This window comes from Oncorhynchus mykiss, chromosome 1 (genome assembly GCF_057628025.1).
Source record: "Oncorhynchus mykiss isolate SJ-2025 chromosome 1, ASM5762802v1, whole genome shotgun sequence".
Classification (NCBI taxonomy): domain Eukaryota; kingdom Metazoa; phylum Chordata; class Actinopteri; order Salmoniformes; family Salmonidae; genus Oncorhynchus; species Oncorhynchus mykiss.
The window spans coordinates 7,413,796-7,435,749 of NC_143022.1; the positions used below are offsets into that span (position 1 = coordinate 7,413,796).

The 21,954-nt window shown below is 44.7% G+C and overlaps 1 long non-coding RNA gene across 2 annotated transcripts in view; it reads right to left on the bottom strand.

Annotated features, from left to right (window-relative positions):
- The window catches only part of LOC149985346 (uncharacterized), a 44,530-nt gene that overhangs the window by 5,952 nt on the left and 16,624 nt on the right, over nt 1–21,954 (bottom strand). Inside the window, exon 2 of one of the 2 annotated variants that reach the window (XR_016496061.1) lies at nt 20,742–20,882. This is a non-coding gene — a long non-coding RNA (uncharacterized LOC149985346). Of the gene's footprint in view, nt 1–20,251; nt 20,883–21,954 lie in introns of those variants that run through there. The other variant, XR_016496063.1, reaches the window with a different exon arrangement.

Sequence of the window (21,954 nt, forward strand, 5' to 3'; positions counted from 1 at the left end):
GGTGTACAGTGTCTGGTTATTACCACGGGCGGTGTACAGTCTGTCTGGTTATTACCACGGGCGGTGTACAGCGTGTGGTCCACAGGGTTATTGACCAGTCTCACACACACACACACACACACACACACACACACACACACACACGTGAAGCAAAACATCAAAACCTTTGTTTGTGGATATGAATCCACTCACAACCTCATTGACAGACACCTCATGGGTGATCTACAGTTTTTCCGGTGCATTACTCTCAACCTAACTTGACTGTCAGGTTTTTTGCAGCACCCTTTTATATCGCATGTAGAGAATGAGGAGTTTCTCGTGAAACCTAACTTTTTTTTCCTCTTTCCCTCGAAACAGACAACCCACAGTAGAACCGTATCGAGGAAGGAACGTATCGAGGAAGGAACGTATCGAGGAAGGAACGTATCGAGGAAGGAACGTATCGAGGTAGGAACGTATCGAGGTAGGAACGTATCGAGGAAGGAACGTATCGAGGTAGTAACGTATCGAGGTAGGAACGTATCGAGGTAGGAACGTATCGAGGTAGGAACGTATCGAGGTAGGAACGTATCGAGGTAGGAACGTATCGAGGTAGGAACGTATCGAGGTAGGAACGTATCGAGGAAGGAACGTATCGAGGAAGGAACGTATCGAGGTAGGAACGTATCGAGGTAGAAACGTATCGAGGAAGGAACGTATCGAGGTAGGAACGTATCGAGGTAGGAACGTATCGAGGTAGGAACGTATCGAGGTAGGAACGTATCGAGGTAGGAACGTATCGAGGTAGGAACGTATCGAGGTAGGAACGTATCGAGGTGCTACATTTCAATCTGCAACATTACAGAACATTCAGATAGGAAATATATGATGTAGAACAGATATACAGTAATTGCCTATCATGAATAATAGGGAATTTTATCAGCTCTATTCATTACATTTCTATACTTGCTTAAAGGAAAAATCATTTTGGTATTTGTCCACTGTTGATACTGTCATGTATTGTCATGTTGTGTCTTTCTGTCCTTTCCTTTCACCCTGTCTCCCTCTGCTGGTCGTATTAGGTTACCTTTTCTCCCCCGCTTTCCCCCAGCTGTTCCTTGTCTCCTCTGACTACCTCATCCACCCCTTTTCCCACCTGTTCCCTTTTTCCCTCTGATTAGGTCCCTATATCTCTCTCTGTTTCTGCTCCTGTCTTTGTCGGATTCTTGTTTGTTGTGTTTCATGCCTGAACCAGACTATCGTTATGTTTGCTGTAACCTTGTCCTGTCCTGTCGGAATCTGCCGGTCTATCTGAGCCTACCTATGTTTGGTTATTAAAGAAGCTCTGTTTAAGTTAATTCGCTTTTGGGTCCTCATTCACTCACCGTAACAGATACAGTCCCAAAATGTGTTGCATGTCAGCAGTCAAGATATCAGGAAACAAAGTGTCATTTTGTTTAGTTTTTTGTTGTTGCAATATACTGAAAACTTTACTGCTGACTTGCAAAACATGTTGTGACTGTATGAACACTGGACTAATGTAAAAAATACATATGTAAAAAAAAATATATATATATATATATAGTTTGAGTGAATATTTCCTTTAATAGACCCTAGTCGCAGCTGGGAGCATTCCGTCCAATGGTGTGAGATGTCCACGTGGCTCAACTGGCCACGAATGTGGCCTCTGACATTTCCCCCTGGTTAAAATACAGATGTGCTTTACAACTAAGGACAAATAGACTATATGCCAAATGTCACCCTATTAGCAACAGTGCACATTGGACACTGGTCATAAGTAGTGTACTACACAGGGAATAGGGTGCCAAGTGGGATGCATTACAGAGTATAGTTCTATCTAATTAGTGTTACCCTAGATTAATGTGTTGATACTTTATTCCACCTAGGAAGGAAGGAAGGTACGACAGACACCTCTGGTTAGGTGATTATCAGTCTAGGAAGGAAGGAAGGGACGACAGACACCTCTGGTTAGGTGATTATCAGTCTAGGAAGGAAGGAATGGACGACAGACACCTCTGGTTAAGTGATTATCAGTCTAGGAAGGAAGGAATGGACGACAGACACCTCTGGTTAGGTGATTATCAGTCTAGGAAGGAAGGAATGGACGACAGACACCTCTGGTTAAGTGATTATCAGTCTAGGAAGGAAGGAAGGGACGACAGACACCTCTGGTTAAGTGATTATCAGTCTAGGAAGGAAGGAATAGACGACAGACACCTCTGGTTAAGTGATTATCAGTCTAGGAAGGAAGGAAGGAAGGTACGACAGACACCTCTGGTTAGGTGATTATCAGTCTAGGAAGGAAGGAAGGAAGGAAGGTACGACAGACACCTCTGGTTAGGTGATTATCAGTCTAGGAAGGAAGGAATGGACGACAGACACCTCTGGTTAAGTGATTATCAGTCTAGGAAGGAAGGAAGGAAGGGGCGACAGACACCTCTGGTTAGGTGATTATCAGTCTAGGAAGGAAGGAAGGAAGGAAGGAAGGGACGACAGACACCTCTGGTTAGGTGATTATCAGTCTAGGAAGGAAGGAAGGAAGGGACGACAGGCACTCTGGTTAAGTGATTATCAGTCTAGGAAGGAAGGAAGGGACGACAGACACCTCTGGTTAGGTGATTATCAGTCTAGGAAGGAAGGAAGGAAGGGACGACAGGCACTCTGGTTAAGTGATTATCAGTCTAGGAAGGAAGGAAGGGACGACAGACACCTCTGGTTAGGTGATTATCAGTCTAGGAAGGAAGGAAGGAAGGGACGACAGGCACTCTGGTTAAGTGATTATCAGTCTAGGAAGGAAGGAAGGGACGACAGACACCTCTGGTTAGGTGATTATCAGTCTAGGAAGGAAGGAAGGAAGGAAGGGACGACAGACACCTCTGGTTAAGTGATTATCAGTCTAGGAAGGAAGGAAGGGACGACAGACACCTCTGGTTAGGTGATTATCAGTCTAGGAAGGAAGGAAGGGACGACAGACACCTCTGGTTAGGTGATTATCAGTCTAGGAAGGAAGGAAGGTACGACAGACACCTCTGGTTAGGTGATTATCAGTCTAGGAAGGAAGGAAGGTACGACAGACACCTCTGGTTAGGTGATTATCAGTCTAGGAAGGAAGGAATGGACGACAGACACCTCTGGTTAAGTGATTATCAGTCTAGGAAGGAAGGAAGGGACGACAGACACCTCTGGTTAGGTGATTATCAGTCTAGGAAGGAAGGAAGGGACGACAGACACCTCTGGTTAGGTGATTATCAGTCTAGGAAGGAAGGAAGGGACGACAGACACCTCTGGTTAGGTGATTATCAGTCTAGGAAGGAAGGAAGGTACGACAGACACCTCTGGTTAGGTGATTATCAGTCTAGGAAGGAAGGAAGGTACGACAGACACCTCTGGTTAGGTGATTATCAGTCTAGGAAGGAAGGAAGGTACGACAGACACCTCTGGTTAGGTGATTTTCAGTCTAGGAAGGAAGGAAGGGACGACAGACACCTCTGGTTAGGTGATTATCAGTCTAGGAAGGAAGGAAGGAAGGTACGACAGACACCTCTGGTTAGGTGATTATCAGTCTAGGAAGGAAGGAAGGTACGACAGACACCTCTGCTTAGGTGATTATCAGTCTAGGAAGGAAGGAAGGTACGACAGACACCTCTGGTTAGGTGATTATCAGTCTAGGAAGGAAGGAAGGTACGACAGACACCTCTGGTTAGGTGATTATCAGTCTAGGAAGGAAGGAAGGTACGACAGACACCTCTGGTTAGGTGATTATCAGTCTAGGAAGGAAGGAAGGGACGACAGACACCTCTGGTTAGGTGATTATCAGTCTAGGAAGGAAGGAAGGGACGACAGACACCTCTGGTTAAGTGATTATCAGTCTAGGAAGGAAGGAAGGAAGGTACGACAGACACCTCTGGTTAGGTGATTATCAGTCTAGGAAGGAAGGAAGGAAGGAAGGGACGACAGACACCTCTGGTTAGGTGATTTTCAGTCTAGGAAGGAAGGAAGGGGCGACAGACACCTCTGGTTAGGTGATTATCAGTCTAGGAAGGAAGGAAGGGACGACAGACACCTCTGGTTAGGTGATTATCAGTCTAGGAAGGAAGGAAGGAAGGAAGGAAGGGACGACAGACACCTCTGGTTAGGTGATTATCAGTCTAGGAAGGAAGGAAGGGACGACAGACACCTCTGGTTAAGTGATTATCAGTCTAGGAAGGAAGGAATGGACGACAGACACCTCTGGTTAGGTGATTATCAGTCTAGGAAGGAAGGAAGGGACGACAGACACCTCTGGTTAGGTGATTATCAGTCTAGGAAGGAAGGAAGGGGCGACAGACACCTCTGGTTAGGTGATTATCAGTCTAGGAAGGAAGGAAGGGGCGACAGACACCTCTGGTTAGGTGATTATCAGTCTAGGAAGGAAGGAATGGACGACAGACACCTCTGGTTAAGTGATTATCAGTCTAGGAAGGAAGGAAGGAAGGGGCGACAGACACCTCTGGTTAAGTGATTATCAGTCTAGGAAGGAAGGAAGGAAGGTACGACAGACACCTCTGGTTAGGTGATTATCAGTCTAGGAAGGAAGGAAGGAAGGAAGGTACGACAGACACCTCTGGTTAGGTGATTATCAGTCTAGGAAGGAAGGAATGGACGACAGACACCTCTGGTTAAGTGATTATCAGTCTAGGAAGGAAGGAAGGAAGGGGCGACAGACACCTCTGGTTAGGTGATTATCAGTCTAGGAAGGAAGGAAGGAAGGAAGGGACGACAGACACCTCTGGTTAGGTGATTATCAGTCTAGGAAGGAAGGAAGGAAGGAAGGGACGACAGACACCTCTGGTTAGGTGATTATCAGTCTAGGAAGGAAGGAAGGGGCGACAGACACCTCTGGTTAGGTGATTATCAGTCTAGGAAGGAAGGAAGGGACGACAGACACCTCTGGTTAGGTGATTATCAGTCTAGGAAGGAAGGAAGGAAGGAAGGGACGACAGACACCTCTGGTTAAGTGATTATCAGTCTAGGAAGGAAGGAAGGGGCGACAGACACCTCTGGTTAGGTGATTATCAGTCTAGGAAGGAAGGAGGACAGACACTGTTCTTCTTTATACTGGTAATATACTATCTGAACAATGTATTGTTCCCTACTGTAGACCATATATAGACTGAAGAACTCTAGAATAACTTTTCTAATAAATTTTTGATAAAACATAACCTCCCAAAATCTGGAATATTACAATACGTGCTGAAATACAGCACCTGAACTACTTAAATGGTTTTGCATTCACAGAGAAAGAACTGTGATTGACCCTGAGTTGTGAGAAATTGCCTTGATTGTTCATACCTCACTTTGATGTTAAATATGACTGGGATGTTGGCAGTGCTGCTATAGCTGAGATGAGAGCAGGAGGGAAAAATGAGTCCGTTATTCCCGTGACTTTAAAAATGAGTCATTTATTCTCTCTCCCTCCCGTTCCCCCTCTCCCACCCGTTTCCCCTCCCGTTTCCCCCTCTCTTACCCGTTCCCCCTCTCCCTCCCGTCCCCCCTCTCCCACCCGTTCCCCCTCTCCCTTCCCGTTCCCCCTCTCCCTTCCCGTTCCCCCTCTCCCTCCCGTTCCCCCTCTCCCTCCCGTTCCCCCTCTCCCTTCCCGTTCCCCCTCTCCCTTCCCGTTCCCCCTCTCCCTTCCCGTTCCCCCTCTCCCTTCCCGTTCCCCCTCTCCCTTCCCGTTCCCACCCTCTCCCTTCCCGTTCCCACCCTCTCCCTTCCCGTTCCCACCCTCTCCCTTCCCGTTCCCACCCTCTCCCTTCCCGTTCCCACCCTCTCCCTTCCCGTTCCCACCCTCTCCCTTCCCGTTCCCACCCTCTCCCTTCCCGTTCCCACCCTCTCCCTTCCCGTTCCCACCCTCTCCCTTCCCGTTCCCACCCGTTTCCCCTCTCCCTCCCATTCCCTCTCTCCCTCCCGTTCCCCGGCCCTCTCTATCCTTCTCTCTAACTCCAAGCATCAATGAGCAGACAGACGGGCTTGCTGAAACCAGGGAGGGCATTCTTCATTAGGACAGACACGGCACAGAGACTCGCCAATGTATTCCCTCATTAGCAAGTACATGTGCTGCACACTTCAGTAAAAACCATGGGGACCACCCATGTAGTCATGCCCTCTCTAACAACCACACACAATAAAGAGAGCAGCTCTCTGGTGACTAAATAGTGAAAGAGCGGTTTATTTGGCTCCCTGATTTGAATACGGCTACTTCTGCTTTTTGCACTCCAGACAACAATTATCTGCTGATAAAGTTACAAAATCGATCTCCGAAGAGGGTAAATCCTCACTGCAGAAACAATCAATAGCGGGGAAGAACAAGTCGTTCTGGTCCACGGCTCATTTTTGCAGTGTTTTAAAATAAAAAAATTTTTTTTTGCAGGTAATCAAATCCTTTGACCAGGTAGAAATGTACTTGAACGCGCATTTCACATTCTGACAATGGCACCCTACTTTTAGGGTTTTCCATTGGAGATCAAAAATCATGGTCCAAGTCGAATTTTAAGCATTTTCGACAAAGAGTCATTTGGGAGCCAAATGAACGACTCCCAAACGACTCATGACGTGTGTAGTAAACTAACACAGTGCTGTCATTCAAACAACCCCCCCCCCTCCTCCTCCTCTCACCAGTCTAACAGACTTCATCCTCTGGTGCCATTCTACTTACAGCACATCTAAACACTAACACTAGTTCACTAGGAAACCAATCCTCACTCAGCCGTGTCAATTTAACGTCTATTCCATGTTGGTTCAGCGTAATTTCGTTGTAATGACATGGAAACAACGTCGAGTCAACCAGTGTATGCCCAGTGGGATACGTCTTCATGTGAAGTCATATCTGGAGCTAGTCATTTATTAACGTTGTAAGCTAGACGTTCTGATCTGTTGCATCAGCCTCAGTGCTTTTAAAAAGCGTTTTCGATGCTAGTGGTTGTATTAATTTGAGATCTATCACATCCCAGAACTGTCCAGCCTTTTATTTGGAATATTTATGTAATGCACAGAAGGACAAGTTGACCAATAGAACAGGTCAACTTTTGTATTATGGGGGAAGAGTAGATTGACATAGGCTAGTGCTTTAGCTGTTCCTTAGGCCTACTCATCTTGTTGGCTGACGAAAAATAGGCGGTTCTATTAACTATCAATATGCTTCTCGGAATTCAATAAGAGGGGCGCACAGTTGTGTCCTCAATGTCTCTGTCTTCACTTGTAGCCTACTTCTTAACTGTGATAAGGACCCGATCACATGATGATGATGGGCATTGGCTAATAAGAATTGAGATATCTGAGAGGCCCATGTGAGTGAGAGGTGGTTTGGCACATTGTAGCCTGGAGAAGGAAATTATAAATCAGCCCAAGGGTACAACGGCCTCTTTGGCTGCAACAGGCATGGATTTCTTTAGGGAACATTACGGCCACACAAGGGGGATGCCACCGAGATATTAGAGGCCTGGTGAGAATATTTTCAAGTACTTGTCAAATTGTGAATGAGAGACTGATGAAGTGTGTGCAGCCTGCGCAATTAAACAAAGTAGAGCTCATGCCTTTCATGTGACTTTTTTCAAATCATCATTAATCTCATCATGCAGCCTTACATTATATTAAAAATCTAAACATATAGCCCAACATTTGTATCACAACTTTAGTTATAAGGAACTATAAATGAAGCAGATATGAGGACCTGGTTCTTTGTTAACCCCTCAACACAGAATACCTGCATGTACGAACTCCCTTGGAAATCGTTTGGAGAAAATATCCTTTCTATTTTAAAATCAGCTATATTCAATTGAATTCTTCATACTATGAAACATATATTTTTTTAAAGAATGACACAGAATTCTAAGCAAATCTTGTCTGCTAAATTAACTATTGTAGGCCACAGCCATTAAGCATAGCCAGACCAGGGCCTAACATGAGGACAACTCAGAGTATGTTATTCTGTTCTTCTGAAATAGACTACATGTTCTTCGTGTCATGTTTCTTTAGAGAAAATAAATATAAATCTAAAATAAATAAGCCACTGATGTTCCAAAGGTCTGCAGGAAACTAAACGTGTTTATGTTAATTAACGGTCAATTACCGTGAGACTGGCAGTTATTTGCTTGACAATCACCGGCTGACAACATTTTGTGACCGCCACAACAGCCCTAGTTGTTATGCATACTTATGGATGTTATCATTATCGTGGCTTTGTTTACGCTGACTATTCATTTAAGTTGCACTGTATTAAAATGGCTCCTGAACAACAAGTAAACGTTACCCGTCGACAACAACACGGAACTCCAGCTGAGGTTATGTTCTCAATCTACAGAGATAGGTCGGGAAAACACACTGACACACTCAAATCCTTTTGACTTCAAAGACATGAGTAAAAAATAAGCTCTATATCAAGCCATGCGCAGACAGACAGAGGAAGACCCGGAGATGAACGGAGAGAAAGAAGGGAACAGAGACGTTTTAATGAAGGAGTGTCGGCAACAACAAAAAGAATGGGCTGCTGTTGTGAATACACTGCTGCAGTGCCTTTCAGAGGCCTGTAATTTTAAGACGGTAGTATTCATAGAGTCGAGGGGTAGGCAGGACCCGTAACAATGCCTCTCTGCCAGATCCAAAACCCTATGATCCTCTGGCTACCACGCTCCTGAATGTTTTTTGTTTGGAGACAACTAGTTTAGACGCTTCCACTAAAGCACAGTGACATCCCCATGCACTAAACAGTGCCCGAAAAGCCACTAAACAAAAGAACACAAAGAACACTTTGGGAAAAAAAGGGTTCTTTGCATGTCCCGGTATGATTACCTTTTCTTTGGTTCCAGGTACAGTAGAACCCTTTGGAACCAATAAGCAATACCCTAGAGGGACAACCAAAGAACCTTTATGGTGAAGACAATAAGAGTAGAAAATAAGGAAACCAAGAGAGCGAGAGGTACCCCCCTCCCTCCTTTCCTCCTCGGCTATGAAATGTGCAAAAACAAAACTGTGTTGGAGGTTAGCGGCCATTTATTCCAGGCCGTGTGGCTAATGACCCTTAACTGATGCTAGCAGTTGCTGGGCCGCGGGACAAGAGAAGATAAGTAACCTGGTATATTACGGTTGGTTGGAGGGAGCTGAGCTTAGCCTAACGAGTGTCAACCGGCAAGTCAGCAGGAGTCATCTAATTAGGACTGGGTCGTATTCATTAGGGCCACATCCTCCAGTTAGGACTGGGTCGGATTCATTAGGGCCACATCCTCCAGTTAGGACTGGGTCGTATTCATTAGGGCCACATCCTCCAGTTAGGACTGGGTCGTATTCATTAGGGCCACATCCTCCAGTTAGGACTGGGTCGTATTCATTAGGGCCACATCCTCCAGTTAGGACTGGGTCGTATTCATTAGGGCCACATCCTCCAGTTAGGACTGGGTCGTATTCATTAGGGCCACATCCTCCAGTTAGGACTGGGTCGTATTCATTAGGGCCACATCCTCCAGTTAGGACTGGGTTGTATTCATTAGGGCCACATCCTTTAGGACTGGGTCGTATTCATTAAGGCACGCAGTTCAGGTGGTCCCTTCCCTTTTCAGTCCGCTTTCCTCTGTTCGGTGCCTAATGAATACAACCCAGGCAGTCATATAGCATCCCTTCTTCAGAGCTACTTATCCTCGTACACAGAGGGGGAGACTGAGGAGAGACGACCATTTTAGCTTCAGTGAACTGGCGCTGATGGGAACACAGCAGGGGAAGGGGGGGGGGTACACTACGCCTTCCTCTCAACTTATTTGATTCGACTGTCTCTGTCACAACCACTAATGACGGATGCGGGAGAAGGCATGTGTGTGTGTCTGTGTGCGGCACCTGCTTGTGTGTGTGTGTGTGGGTGGGGGAGGTAATGCCTCCAAGGGCAGCCTAATGTTACCTTTTATCGACATCCAGCAGTGAATATGAGCCTTTGTCTCCAGTCTCAGGAATTATTGAGAATTTAAGGCTTCCTTTACCTAACCAGCTGATACACTAACACTAGATCTCTCAACTAAGGTTAAGTCCCAATTATCTCTCCTCCTCTCCCGAAGTGTGGTCTTGTTCACTACTTCCAACACATTTTAAAATCATCGGATTGGTGTAAGCATGGGCAGGGAGTTTTCATATACCTGAAAGGAGACATTGGGACTAGGGACAGACACAGTTGAATCAGATATCCGAACAGACGTTAGTATCCAACTACTTGACTTGAGTATTTTGACAATGAAAAAGCTTTGTACCGAATGACATTTGAATGATCCTTGCGACATTGTTATCTACAAGGATATACCATGACATTTTAAATGCTTAAATTTAAAAACAAAACTTTTGATTGTAGTTTTTTATAACCATGCGTTGAACATCTAGCGCTGCAGTCAGTTCATCATTTATCCACCCTTAAATATTACATGCACATACCTAACAGAGTTTCCACAAGACCTTGACAATGATCAATGCAAAACACTCACTTTTTTTTGTAAATCAGAATCAGTTCTATCATGGGTGAAAATCGGACTTTGCTTTTCACTGGTAGTCAAAACTACCGGTGAAAAGTAGTCCGTCCTGTTCACCTCTGCCATGTGCATTTGCGCCATAAAAAATGTTGACTATCCGGGTATCCGGAAAATGTCATGATGTTATTTGAATAGTAAAACAATTTCAAAATAGCCATCCTTAATTGGGACGTACCCCTTCCAACCCGAGAGGCTGAGCCAGAGTAAATGCTGTAGCCTAAACTGCTCTTTTAAAGCTGAGCTAGCATCCAGAGTAAATGCTGTAGCCTAAACTGCTCTTTTAAAGCTGAGCTAACATCCAGAGTAAATGCTGTAGCCTATACTGCTCTTTTAAAGCTGAGCTAACATCCAGAGTAAATGCCGTAGCCTAAACTGCTCTTTTAAAGCTGAGCTAACATCCAGAGTAAATGCTGTAGCCTAAACTGCTCTTTTAAAGCTGAGCTAACATCCAGAGTAAATGTTGTAGCCTAAACTGCTCTTTTAAAGCTGAGCTAACATCCAGAGTAAATGTTGTAGCCTAAACTGCTCTTTTAAAGCTGAGCTAACATCCAGAGTAAATGCTGTAGCCTAAACTGCTCTTTTAAAGCTGAGCCAGCATCCAGAGTAAATGCTGTAGCCTAAACTGCTCTTTTAAAGCTGAGCCAGAATCCAAAGTAAATGCTGTAGCCTAAACTGCTCTTTTAAAGCTGAGCCAGCATCCAGAGTAAATGCTGTAGCCTAAACTGCTCTTTTAAAGCTGAGCTAACATCCAGAGTAAATGCCGTAGCCTAAACTGCTCTTTTAAAGCTGAGCTAACATCCAGAGTAAATGCCGTAGCCTAAACTGCTCTTTTAAAGCTGAGCTAACATCCAGAGTAAATGCCGTAGCCTAAACTGCTCTTTTAAAGCTGAGCTAACATCCAGAGTAAATGCCGTAGCCTAAACTGCTCTTTGAAAGCTGAGCTAACATCCAGAGTAAATGCCGTAGCCTAAACTGCTCTTTTAAAGCTGAGCTAACATCCAGAGTAAATGCCGTAGCCTAAACTGCTCTTTTAAAGCTGAGCTAACATCCAGAGTAAATGCCGTAGCCTAAACTGCTCTTTTAAAGCTGAGCTAACATCCAGAGTAAATGCCGTAGCCTAAACTGCTCTTTTAAAGCTGAGCTAACATCCAGAGTAAATGCCGTAGCCTAAACTGCTCTTTTAAAGCTGAGCTAACATCCAGAGTAAATGCCGTAGCCTAAACTGCTCTTTGAAAGCTGAGCTAACATCCAGAGTAAATGCCGTAGCCTAAACTGCTCTTTTAAAGCTGAGCTAACATCCAGAGTAAATGCCGTAGCCTAAACTGCTCTTTTAAAGCTGAGCTAACATCCAGAGTAAATGCCGTAGCCTAAACTGCTCTTTGAAAGCTGAGCTAACATCCAGAGTAAATGCCGTAGCCTATACTGCTCTTTTAAAGCTGAGGAAGTTAGCTCAGAAAGTAAAAAAGAAAATAGGGAGAGTTGCTTTGCCTCTTGTCAAAAATATAGAAAAGGGTCTGAAAAAGGTGCTCATTGAAAATAAGGTTTGAAATAGACTTTTATATAAAAATGTTTGTAGCAGTTTGGAAATGATCATGATTGCTCTCAATCTACAGGCTAAAGAGGCACAGACTGGAGAGCAACGCTAATTCATACAGTCCTTCATTAAAGAGAGGTCCCCTCGTTAAATCACTCACACACTGCAATTAGAGAAGGACCAGGAAACACACAGCTTTACGACCTCATAAAACGTTAGACCAAGCACACATCTCTCTCTCTCTCCAGAACAAGACTGCATGTGATCAAGACTATATTGAGGGTCTAGATGTGGGTGATGTCTGTCTGTCTGCCTGTCTGTCTGTCGGTCTTTAGCAAATGGAAAAAGGCTAACTTCAGGCTAGAGGTTAATTTAGGCTAGAGGCTACAAGTCTTGGTAGTTCCTGGTAGGTCTGCAATCCTAAAATGACACAGAAAGAGCTGAAATGCACTGTGCTCCCAGTTTGAGCCCTCATTCACGGAGACGCCACACTCGAGAGGAAACCACTAGGCCTCAATGAATAAAGACCCAGGGTAGTGTTCATTAGGGCGCAGAAAACGTTTTAAAACGTCTTGCAACGGATAACAAAAATGTGCGTTTCTTATTCACCAGACAGCCTTGCATCACAGGGAGCCATAAGAACAGTCAGGTGACATCCTGGCTTTAAAACCACACTCCTATTCATTAGACACTAAACAAAATAAAAACTTACTGAAACAGAAGGCAACACCTGAACTTGCTTGTTTGTATTTTCTGTTGCAAAAAGTTTCGCTACGTTTTGTCCTAATGAATAGGACCCAGGGGGAGGTAAAGCAAAGTGGGGTTATTTGCTTGAAAGCCCTTTACAGGAGGTTTCCTTGTAAAGAAACAAGGAGGTACCCTCTATATCCCCTTAATCTCTTTCATCACCTCCTGCCTTTAAAATGGGAAAACATGAAGACTTTGTTGGAGGGCCCAGTAGGATGGAAGAGCAGTCACAGAGTAGTCAAGGGCCTGGGAACCACGGTGGTCCCAGTAGGATGGAAGAGCAGTCACAGAGTAGTCAAGGGCCTGGGAACCACGGTGGGCCCAGTAGGATGGAAGAGCAGTCACAGAGTAGTCAAGGGCCTGGGAACCACGGTGGGCCCAGTAGGATGGAAGAGCAGTCACAGAGTAGTCAAGGGCCTGGGAACCACGGTGGGCCCAGTAGGATGGAAGAGCAGTCACAGAGTAGTCAAGGGCCTGGGAACCACGGTGGGCCCAGTAGGATGGAAGAGCAGTCACAGAGTAGTCAAGGGCCTGGGAACCACGGTGGGCCCAGTAGGATGGAAGAGCAGTCACAGAGTAGTCAAGGGCCTGGGAACCACGGTGGGCCCAGTAGGATGGAAGAGCAGTCACAGAGTAGTCAAGGGCCTGGGAACCACGGTGGGCCCAGTAGGATGGAAGAGCAGTCACAGAGTAGTCAAGGGCCTGGGAACCACGGTGGGCCCAGTAGGATGGAAGAGCAGTCACAGAGTAGTCAAGGGCCTGGGAACCACGGTGGGCCCAGTAGGATGGAAGAGCAGTCACAGAGTAGTCAAGGGCCTGGGAACCACGGTGGGCCCAGTAGGATGGAAGAGCAGTCACAGAGTAGTCAAAGGCCTGGGAACCACGGTGGGCCCAGTAGGATGGAAGAGCAGTCACAGAGTAGTCAAGGGCCTGGGAACCACGGTGGGCCCAGTAGGATGGAAGAGCAGTCACAGAGTAGTCAAGGGCCTGGGAACCACGGTGGTCCCAGTAGGATGGAAGAGCAGTCAAGGGCCTGGGAACCACGGTGGTCCCAGTAGGATGGAAGAGCAGTCAAGGGCCTGGGAACCACGGTGGTCCCAGTAGGATGGAAGAGCAGTCACCGAGTAGTCAAGGGCCTGGGAACCACGGTGGGCCCAGTAGGATGGAAGAGCAGTCACAGAGTAGTCAAGGGCCTGGGAACCACGGTGGGCCCAGTAGGATGGAAGAGCAGTCACAGAGTAGTCAAGGGCCTGGGAACCACGGTGGGCCCAGTAGGACAGGGTCTGGAACTTGGACTGGCGGTAGCAACTGGATGCCAACAGCTTGCAGAAAGGGGGGGGGGGGGGGTGAACTGTGAAAGGGCTCTTGGAGAATGAGGAGAGAGAGAGAGAACACCAATGTAGGTGTGGGTAAGGAGGCATTTATTTCAGAGAAGTCAGCTACAGCAACTAAGTTACCACAACAGCTAGTTTGAAGCTACAGTGTCAAATCTTTTCTACCTCCTTACCACCCGGTTTTGAATTGTACCACAGAAGAGAGAAAGAGGGAAGAAGAAGAAGACGAAGAGAGGGAAGAAATGACAGCTTTCTGGCATTCCGCATCCTCTTTCTATCTCGGCCTGGAATCTCGGTCTGACCACGCTACAGACTAGCATTTGATTTACTGTAGCTTTTAGCCCGGGAGAGGGAAAGACAGAGTGCTCGGAGGTTAAGTGGCAGAGACGTGGGAACCCTACAACACAATGCAGTAGTTGTCTTTCTCTTTGTGTTCCGTCCTTTAGCTCGGACCCGTCCACACATATGTTGTTTTGAACATACAACCTTGAGAGTTGTTTTTCTCAGATTGTGTTTTTATTTAGACAGGGAGTCAATGCTGAGACCAAGGTATTTTTATTTAGACAGGGAGTCAATGCTGAGACCAAAGTGTCTTTATTTAGACAGGGAGTCCATGCTGAGACCAAGGTATTTTTATTTAGACAGGGAGTCAATGCTGAGACCTTTAGCTCGGACCCGTCCACACATATGTTGTTTTGAACATACAACCTTGAGAGTTGTTTTTCTCAGATTGTGTTTTTATTTAGACAGGGAGTCAATGCTGAGACCAAGGTATTTTTATTTAGACAGGGAGTCAATGCTGAGACCAAGGTGTCCTTATTTAGACAGGGAGTCAATGCTGAGACCAAAGTGTCTTTATTTAGACAGGGAGTCAATGCTGAGACCAAGGTGTCCTTATTTAGACAGGGAGTCAATGCTGAGACCAAAGTGTCTTTATTTAGACAGGGAGTCAATGCTGAGACCAAGGTGTCCTTATTTAGACAGGGAGTCCATGCTGAGACCAAGGTGTTTTTATTTAGACAGGGAGTCAATGCTGAGACCAAAGTGTCTTTATTTAGACAGGGAGTCCATGCTGAGACCAAGGTATTTTTATTTAGACAGGGAGTCAATGCTGAGACCAAGGTGTCCTTATTTAGACAGGGAGTCAATGCTGAGACCAAAGTGTCTTTATTTAGACAGGGAGTCCATGCTGAGACCAAGGTGTTTTTATTTAGACAGGCAGTCAATGCTGATACCTAAAAATACACAATAAAATGCACATTCAAATATGTAATACACAACAATACACAAAAAGCTAAACACAATCATAAAAAACAGACACATTCTTCTGTAAAAAGGTCCCCGAACAACCGTCTGAAATGACCTAGAGGCACCAAGTCATCCCATTTTAAAGTGCATTGTAGATCATTCGGTGCAAGGAAATTAAAAGCGGATTTATCTAACTCTCTAGACGCCAAAGGAGTCTCCCGCCTTGTGTGGTAGGAAGGGCGTCTCGTGTGGTAGGGGGTTGTAGTTTAAAAGCCCAGAGTAAATCTCTCCTTCATGTGTTAAGAGTTGCTTCACATTTGTAGCTTTTTGCTTGACACCAGCTATCAAATTGGGCTCATATTTTTGGTAACGCCATGAAAATGTCTCAAGCCTTTTAGTCAGTTGGCCATTTAAAATACTTATTTGAATCCTAAGAGCAACCAATAGATCTTATCTATCCTCCCATGCTATGGTCGTTGTATAGCTAACAAGACTTATTCTGTATTCCAGTATTCGGTCGATTGAACCAGGTTGACTTGGATGTGAAGCAAATACTATTTTCTGAAACACCAGGTGGGCGGGATTTTCACTTTTGTGCAATCTGGAAAAAACAGTCAAATCCCTCTCGGGTCCTACTTCCTCCTCTCTGCCACAACATATGAATTCAGACACAGGCCACATTACGGAAGAAGAAAAAAAATGCCTTCACTGATGCATTTAAAAAGCATGTTATATCATCTTTCTTTGAGAAAGAACTTCTAAGCCTATTCACAAGGATAGTGGGCTGGATGCTGATAGGGGAAAGTTGCTGAATAATCAAATAAATGGTTGTCAAAGCTTTTCATTTAGGCTATTTACAGAAAAAAGAAGTCCTGAATGCTTTTTAAATGTATTTTTTATTCAACCTTTATTTAACCATTATTTAACCATTATTTAACCTTTATTTAACTAGGCAAGTCAGTTAAAGAACAAATTCTCATTTACAATGACGGCCTACCAAAAACTCCCCTAACCCGGACAACACTGGGCCAATTGTGCGCTACCCTATGGGACTTCCCGATCACGGCCGGTTGTGATACAGTTTGGGATTGAACCCAGGTCTGTAGTGACGCCTCTAGCACCGAGATGCAGTGGGTTAGGCTGCAATAGACGACAATAAAAACCACAGGGGCCGACCAATTGGATCCTGGTCTTCTTAAGTGTCCAGAGCCCATCATTATTAGCTCAATAACACACATTTCTTATTTAACATTGTTATCAGGAAATAGGAAATATGCCAAAAGTATGGAAATCATCTCTTGTGCTGCCACTCCATAAAGACGGGGAAAGTAGTGATCTCAATAAATATCACCCCATTCCAAGGCTTCCTTGTCTATGATTCTAGAATCCTTGGTAAATGTACAACTTTGCTAAAAAAAACAAAACATTCTGAGTAATGTATTTTGAATATAAATCAATCAGGGTTTAGTCCTGGACAACAACCACTACAGTCAGGGTTTAGTCCTGAACGACAACCACTACAGTCAGGGTTTAGTCCTGGACAACAACCACTACAGTCAGGGTTTAGTCCTGGACAACAACCACTACAGTCAGGGTTTAGTCCTGGACAACAACCACTACAGTCAGGGTTTAGTCCTGAACGACAACCACTACAGTCAGGGTTTAGTCCTGGACAACAACCACTACAGTCAGGGTTTAGTCCTGGACAACAACCACTACAGTCAGGGTTTAGTCCTGGACAACAACCACTACAGTCAGGGTTTAGTCCTGGACAACAACCACTACAGTCAGGGTTTAGTCCTGGACATAGTACTATTACAACAAGCACTACAGTCAGGGTTTAGTCCTGGACAACAACCATTACAGTCAGGGTTTAGTCCTGAACACAGTACTATTACAACAACCACTACAGTCAGGGTTTAGTCCTGGACAACAACCACTACAGTCAGGGTTTAGTCCTGAACATAGTACTATTACAACAACCACTACAGTCAGGGTTTAGTCCTGGACAACAACCACTACAGTCAGGGTTTAGTCCTGGACAACAACCACTACAGTCAGGGTTTAGTCCTGGACAACAACCACTACAGTCAGGGTTTAGTCCTAGACAACAACCACTACAGTCAGGGTTTAGTCCTGGACAACAACCACTACAGTCAGGGTTTAGTCCTGGACAACAACCACTACAGTCAGGGTTTAGTCCTGGACAACCACCGCTACAGTCAGGGTTTAGTCCTGAACATAGTACTATTACAACAACCACTACAGTCAGGGGTTAGTCCTGGACAACAACCACTACAGTCAGGGTTTAGTCCTGGACAACAACCACTACAGTCAGGGTTTAGTCCTGAACAACCACCACTAGTCAGGGTTTAGTCCTGAACATAGTACTATCACAACAACCACTGCAGTCAGTGTTTAGTCCTGGACAACAACCCACTACAGTCATGGTTTAGTCCTGGACAACAACCACTACAGTCATGGTTTAGTCCTGGACAACAACCACTACAGTCATGGTGTAGTCCTAGACAACAACCACTACAGTCAGGGTTTAGTCCTGGACAACAACCACTACAGTCAGGGTTTAGTCCTGGACAACAACCACTACAGTCAGGGTTTAGTCCTGGACAACAACCACTACAGTCAGCGTTTAGTCCTGAACAACAACCACTACAGTCTGGGTTTAGTCCTGAACAACAACCACTACAGTCAGGGTTTAGTCCTGGACATAGTACTATTACAACAACCACTACAGTCAGGGTTTAGTCCTGGACAACAACCGCTACAGTCAGGGTTTAGTCCTGGACAACAACCGCTACAGTCAGGGTTTAGTCCTGGACAACAACCACTACAGTCAGGGTTTAGTCCTGGACAACAACCACTATAGTCAGGGTTTAGTCCTGGACAACAACCACTAGTCAGGGTTTAGTCCTGGACAACAAACACTACAGTCAGGGTTTAGTCCTGGACATAGTACTATTAAAACAACCACTACAGTCAGGGTTTAGTCCTGAACAACAACCACTATAGTCAGGGTTTAGTCCTGGACATAGTACTATTAAAACAACCACTACAGTCAGGGTTTAGTCCTGGACAACAACCGCTACAGTCAGGGTTTAGTCCTGGACAACAACCACTACAGTCAGGGTTTAGTCCTGGACAACAACCACTACAGTCAGGGTTTAGTCCTGGACAACAACCACTATAGTCAGGGTTTAGTCCTGGACAACAACCACTAGTCAGGGTTTAGTCCTGGACAACAACCACTACAGTCAGTGTTTAGTCCTGGACATAGTACTATTACAGCAACCACCACAGTTGTTAATGAACTTGTCAATGTTTTAGACACTAAAATGAAATGTCCTGCTTTGTTTGTGGACTTGTCAAAAGCTTTTGATACAGTTGACGATGCTATTTTATTGAATAAGTTGTCCTCGATAGGCCTGAGATCTGACGCCTGTTCATGGTTTCATGATTATCTTAGTGACAGAACTCAGACCATCGTGATTGATGCGGTTACGTCTAGAAATACATAAAGGTGTACCGCAGGGGGCGATACTACGACCTGTTCTTTTCACTCATTTATATAATTGCTATTGGAGAAGCTGTTAAAAATAAAACATTTATATGCGGATGATACTATTATGTACTCAATTGCCCTGACTGCTGACCTGGCTGTGTCAAAACTACAGTCTGATTTTGCAGCTGTACAGGATGCCCTTACTAATTTAAAACTGGTATTTAATAAATGGCAAACCTAAATATATGTTATTTTTAAGTAATTGTCTCAGAAGGATGACATCTTTACTCATTGGATGGTTCTATAAATCAAAACGAGTCCATGCATACAAATACCTTGGTATTTAGATTGACAATGATTTAGCGTTTAAAGAACACACAACTGAGTTTGTTAACCTGTTGAGTGTAGGGGGCAGTATTTTGATGTTTGGATGAAAAACATACCCAAATGAAACTGCCTATTTCTCAGGCCCAGAATCTAGAATATCCATATAATTGTCAGATTAGGATAGAAAACACTAAGGTTTCCAAAAACTGTCAAAATATTGTCTGTGAGTACAAGAGAACTGATATTGCAGGCGAAAACCTGAGGAAAATCCAATCAGGAAGTGCCTAAGAGAAACAAATCTCCCTGTTCCATTGCATGCCTTCCCTCCATTTAAAGGGATATCAACCAGATTTATTTCCCTGTGGCTTCCACATGGTGTGAACAGTCTTTAGACATAGTTTCAGGCTTTTATTCTGAAAAATGAACGAGAACGATCACTCACGTCAGTGGATGGCTGGTTGCCAGCAGAGTTTTGCATGCGCAACAGCTTGGAGCATACATTTTCTCTCTCTATCCTATTGAAAAAGCTACGGTCCGGTTGAAATATTATTGATTATTTATTGTAAAAACAACTTGAGGATTGATTATAAAAAAACGTTTACATGTTTCTACGAATTTTACGGATACTATTTGGAATTTGTGTCTGCCCGTCATGACCTGCACGAGCCTGTGGATTTCTGAACAAAACGCGTCAACCAAATGGAGGTGTTTGGATATAAAATAATCTTCATCGAACAAAAGGAAAAATGTATTGTGTAACTGGGAGTCTTGTGAGTGCAAACATCCGAAGATCAAAGGTAAGCAATTAATTTTATTGCTTTTCGTGACCAATCTACTTTGCTGTTAGCTGTTTGTAATGTTTTGTCTGCTGAGAGAGATGTCCTAACAAACGCTTGGATAGCTTTTGCTGTAAAGCTTTTTTGAAGTCTGACACGCCAGGTGGATTAACAAGCTCAATTGTGCTTTGCTGTATTGCACTTGTGATTTCATGAAAATTAAATAATTTTAGTAATTTAATTTGACGCTCTGCAATTCAGCGAATGTTGACGAAAATGATCCCGCTAACGGGATGGGTGCGCCAAGAATTCTTTTTAATTTTTTATTTTTTTTATTTTTTATTTTTTTACATAGAGATCTTGTCTCTCTCTGGTTCACCAGGAAGCAGATTGTGCAGTCAAACCATCTACCTGTTCTTGATTATGGAGATACTATTTATCAAAGTGCAGCTGCCTCTATTCTTAAACCCTTAGATGTTGTTTTTCATAGAGCCCTTTGTTTAATCACAGAAGACAGTTGTATTACTTATCACTGTAATTATTTACCAAAAAGGTTGTCTGGGCCATTTTAAAGTTACATAGATCACATCATTACACCCTTTTTGTTTACAAAGCCCTGCTCCACAAAATTGACTTACCTAACATCACTGTTAAGATTTTAAATGACAAGTCCCTCTCCCTACTACACAAGGCTCCATTTGACCTCAGGGCTCTTACCTCTATCACTCGTTCATGTCACAGCAGTTATCCCTCCCTCCCTCTGGTTCTGCTCTGGGGCTTCTTCCATTCCTTCGGGCCACTTCTCTTCATCCTCTCCTTCTCTCTCTCTCTCCATTTTCCTGTCCGCTTTCTGATAGCCTATGAAATGTAATAGGACAGAGGGAAACCGATAAAGAAATGGTTTCACCAGGAGTCATCCTCATCGTCATAAGGCTGAGGGCAGGGAACAGGCTGAGGGCAGGGAACAGGCTGAGGGCAGGGAACAGGCTGAGGGCAGGGAACATTCCATTAAAAACTACATTTGTCGAGAGAGTCGTGCCCAGGTTGTTGAATCCCAATCATTACATTAGTATTTCGATTATCTTTCAAAATGGTTACAACAAAGATATAAAATATTAGGGGGGAGAAAAATCCTGGGAAATAATACCAGCGTGGATGAGAGCAGTTATTTCTAATGCAGGGGCAAGATGGTGTCCAAAAGCTTCAATGCATTCAGTAGTTAAAAAAGGTGAGAGAAGCAGCGAAGTCAGAATAATGGACTGTGTTCGGGCCGAACAGCAGCAGCATACTGCAGGGAGATAACTTGTGTGGAGAGGGAGGGGGTCAGCTAGAGGGGAATCCACCGCTGTTATAAGTGTACTCATGAAATTGCTAACAGCTGTGCTCCTATTCAGCTAGTTAGAACCCCCCCCGGCCTTTTTTTTTGATCATACAGCAGCAAAGATTGAGGGTTTAAGCAAATATTACACAAAGAACAGTAAAACACAGCAGACCTTCTACTCCTCGCACCTCGCTTCGGGAAACATGGGCAAGAGAACCCTACTGTGTCTGTGTGTGTGTGTGTGTGTGTGTCAGTGAACTCACTGCTTGTGCTCTTTGTCTGTCTCAATATAACCCCTCTTAATATTTATTCTCTATTCTCTGCACCCTCCCAACACCCTCCCTCCCTCCTCTCCTCTCCAGCACCGCCTGCCTCCGCCGACCCTCCCCAAAAAACCTTGGGGAGGCAATGACAGTGCTCCTTTGTTCGCCCTCCTCTCCTCTCGCCCCCGTCGCTCTTTCACTCCCTCTGTGCCCACGTCGGTTGTGAGGGGAGGCATGCCTGGACAGGCGCAGGGAGGGAGTGAGAGCCAAGAGAAGGGTGAGAAGGGGAGGGTCTCTCTCTCTCATTCCTCCACCTTTCTGTCAACTCGGCAATACCAGAGTGTGC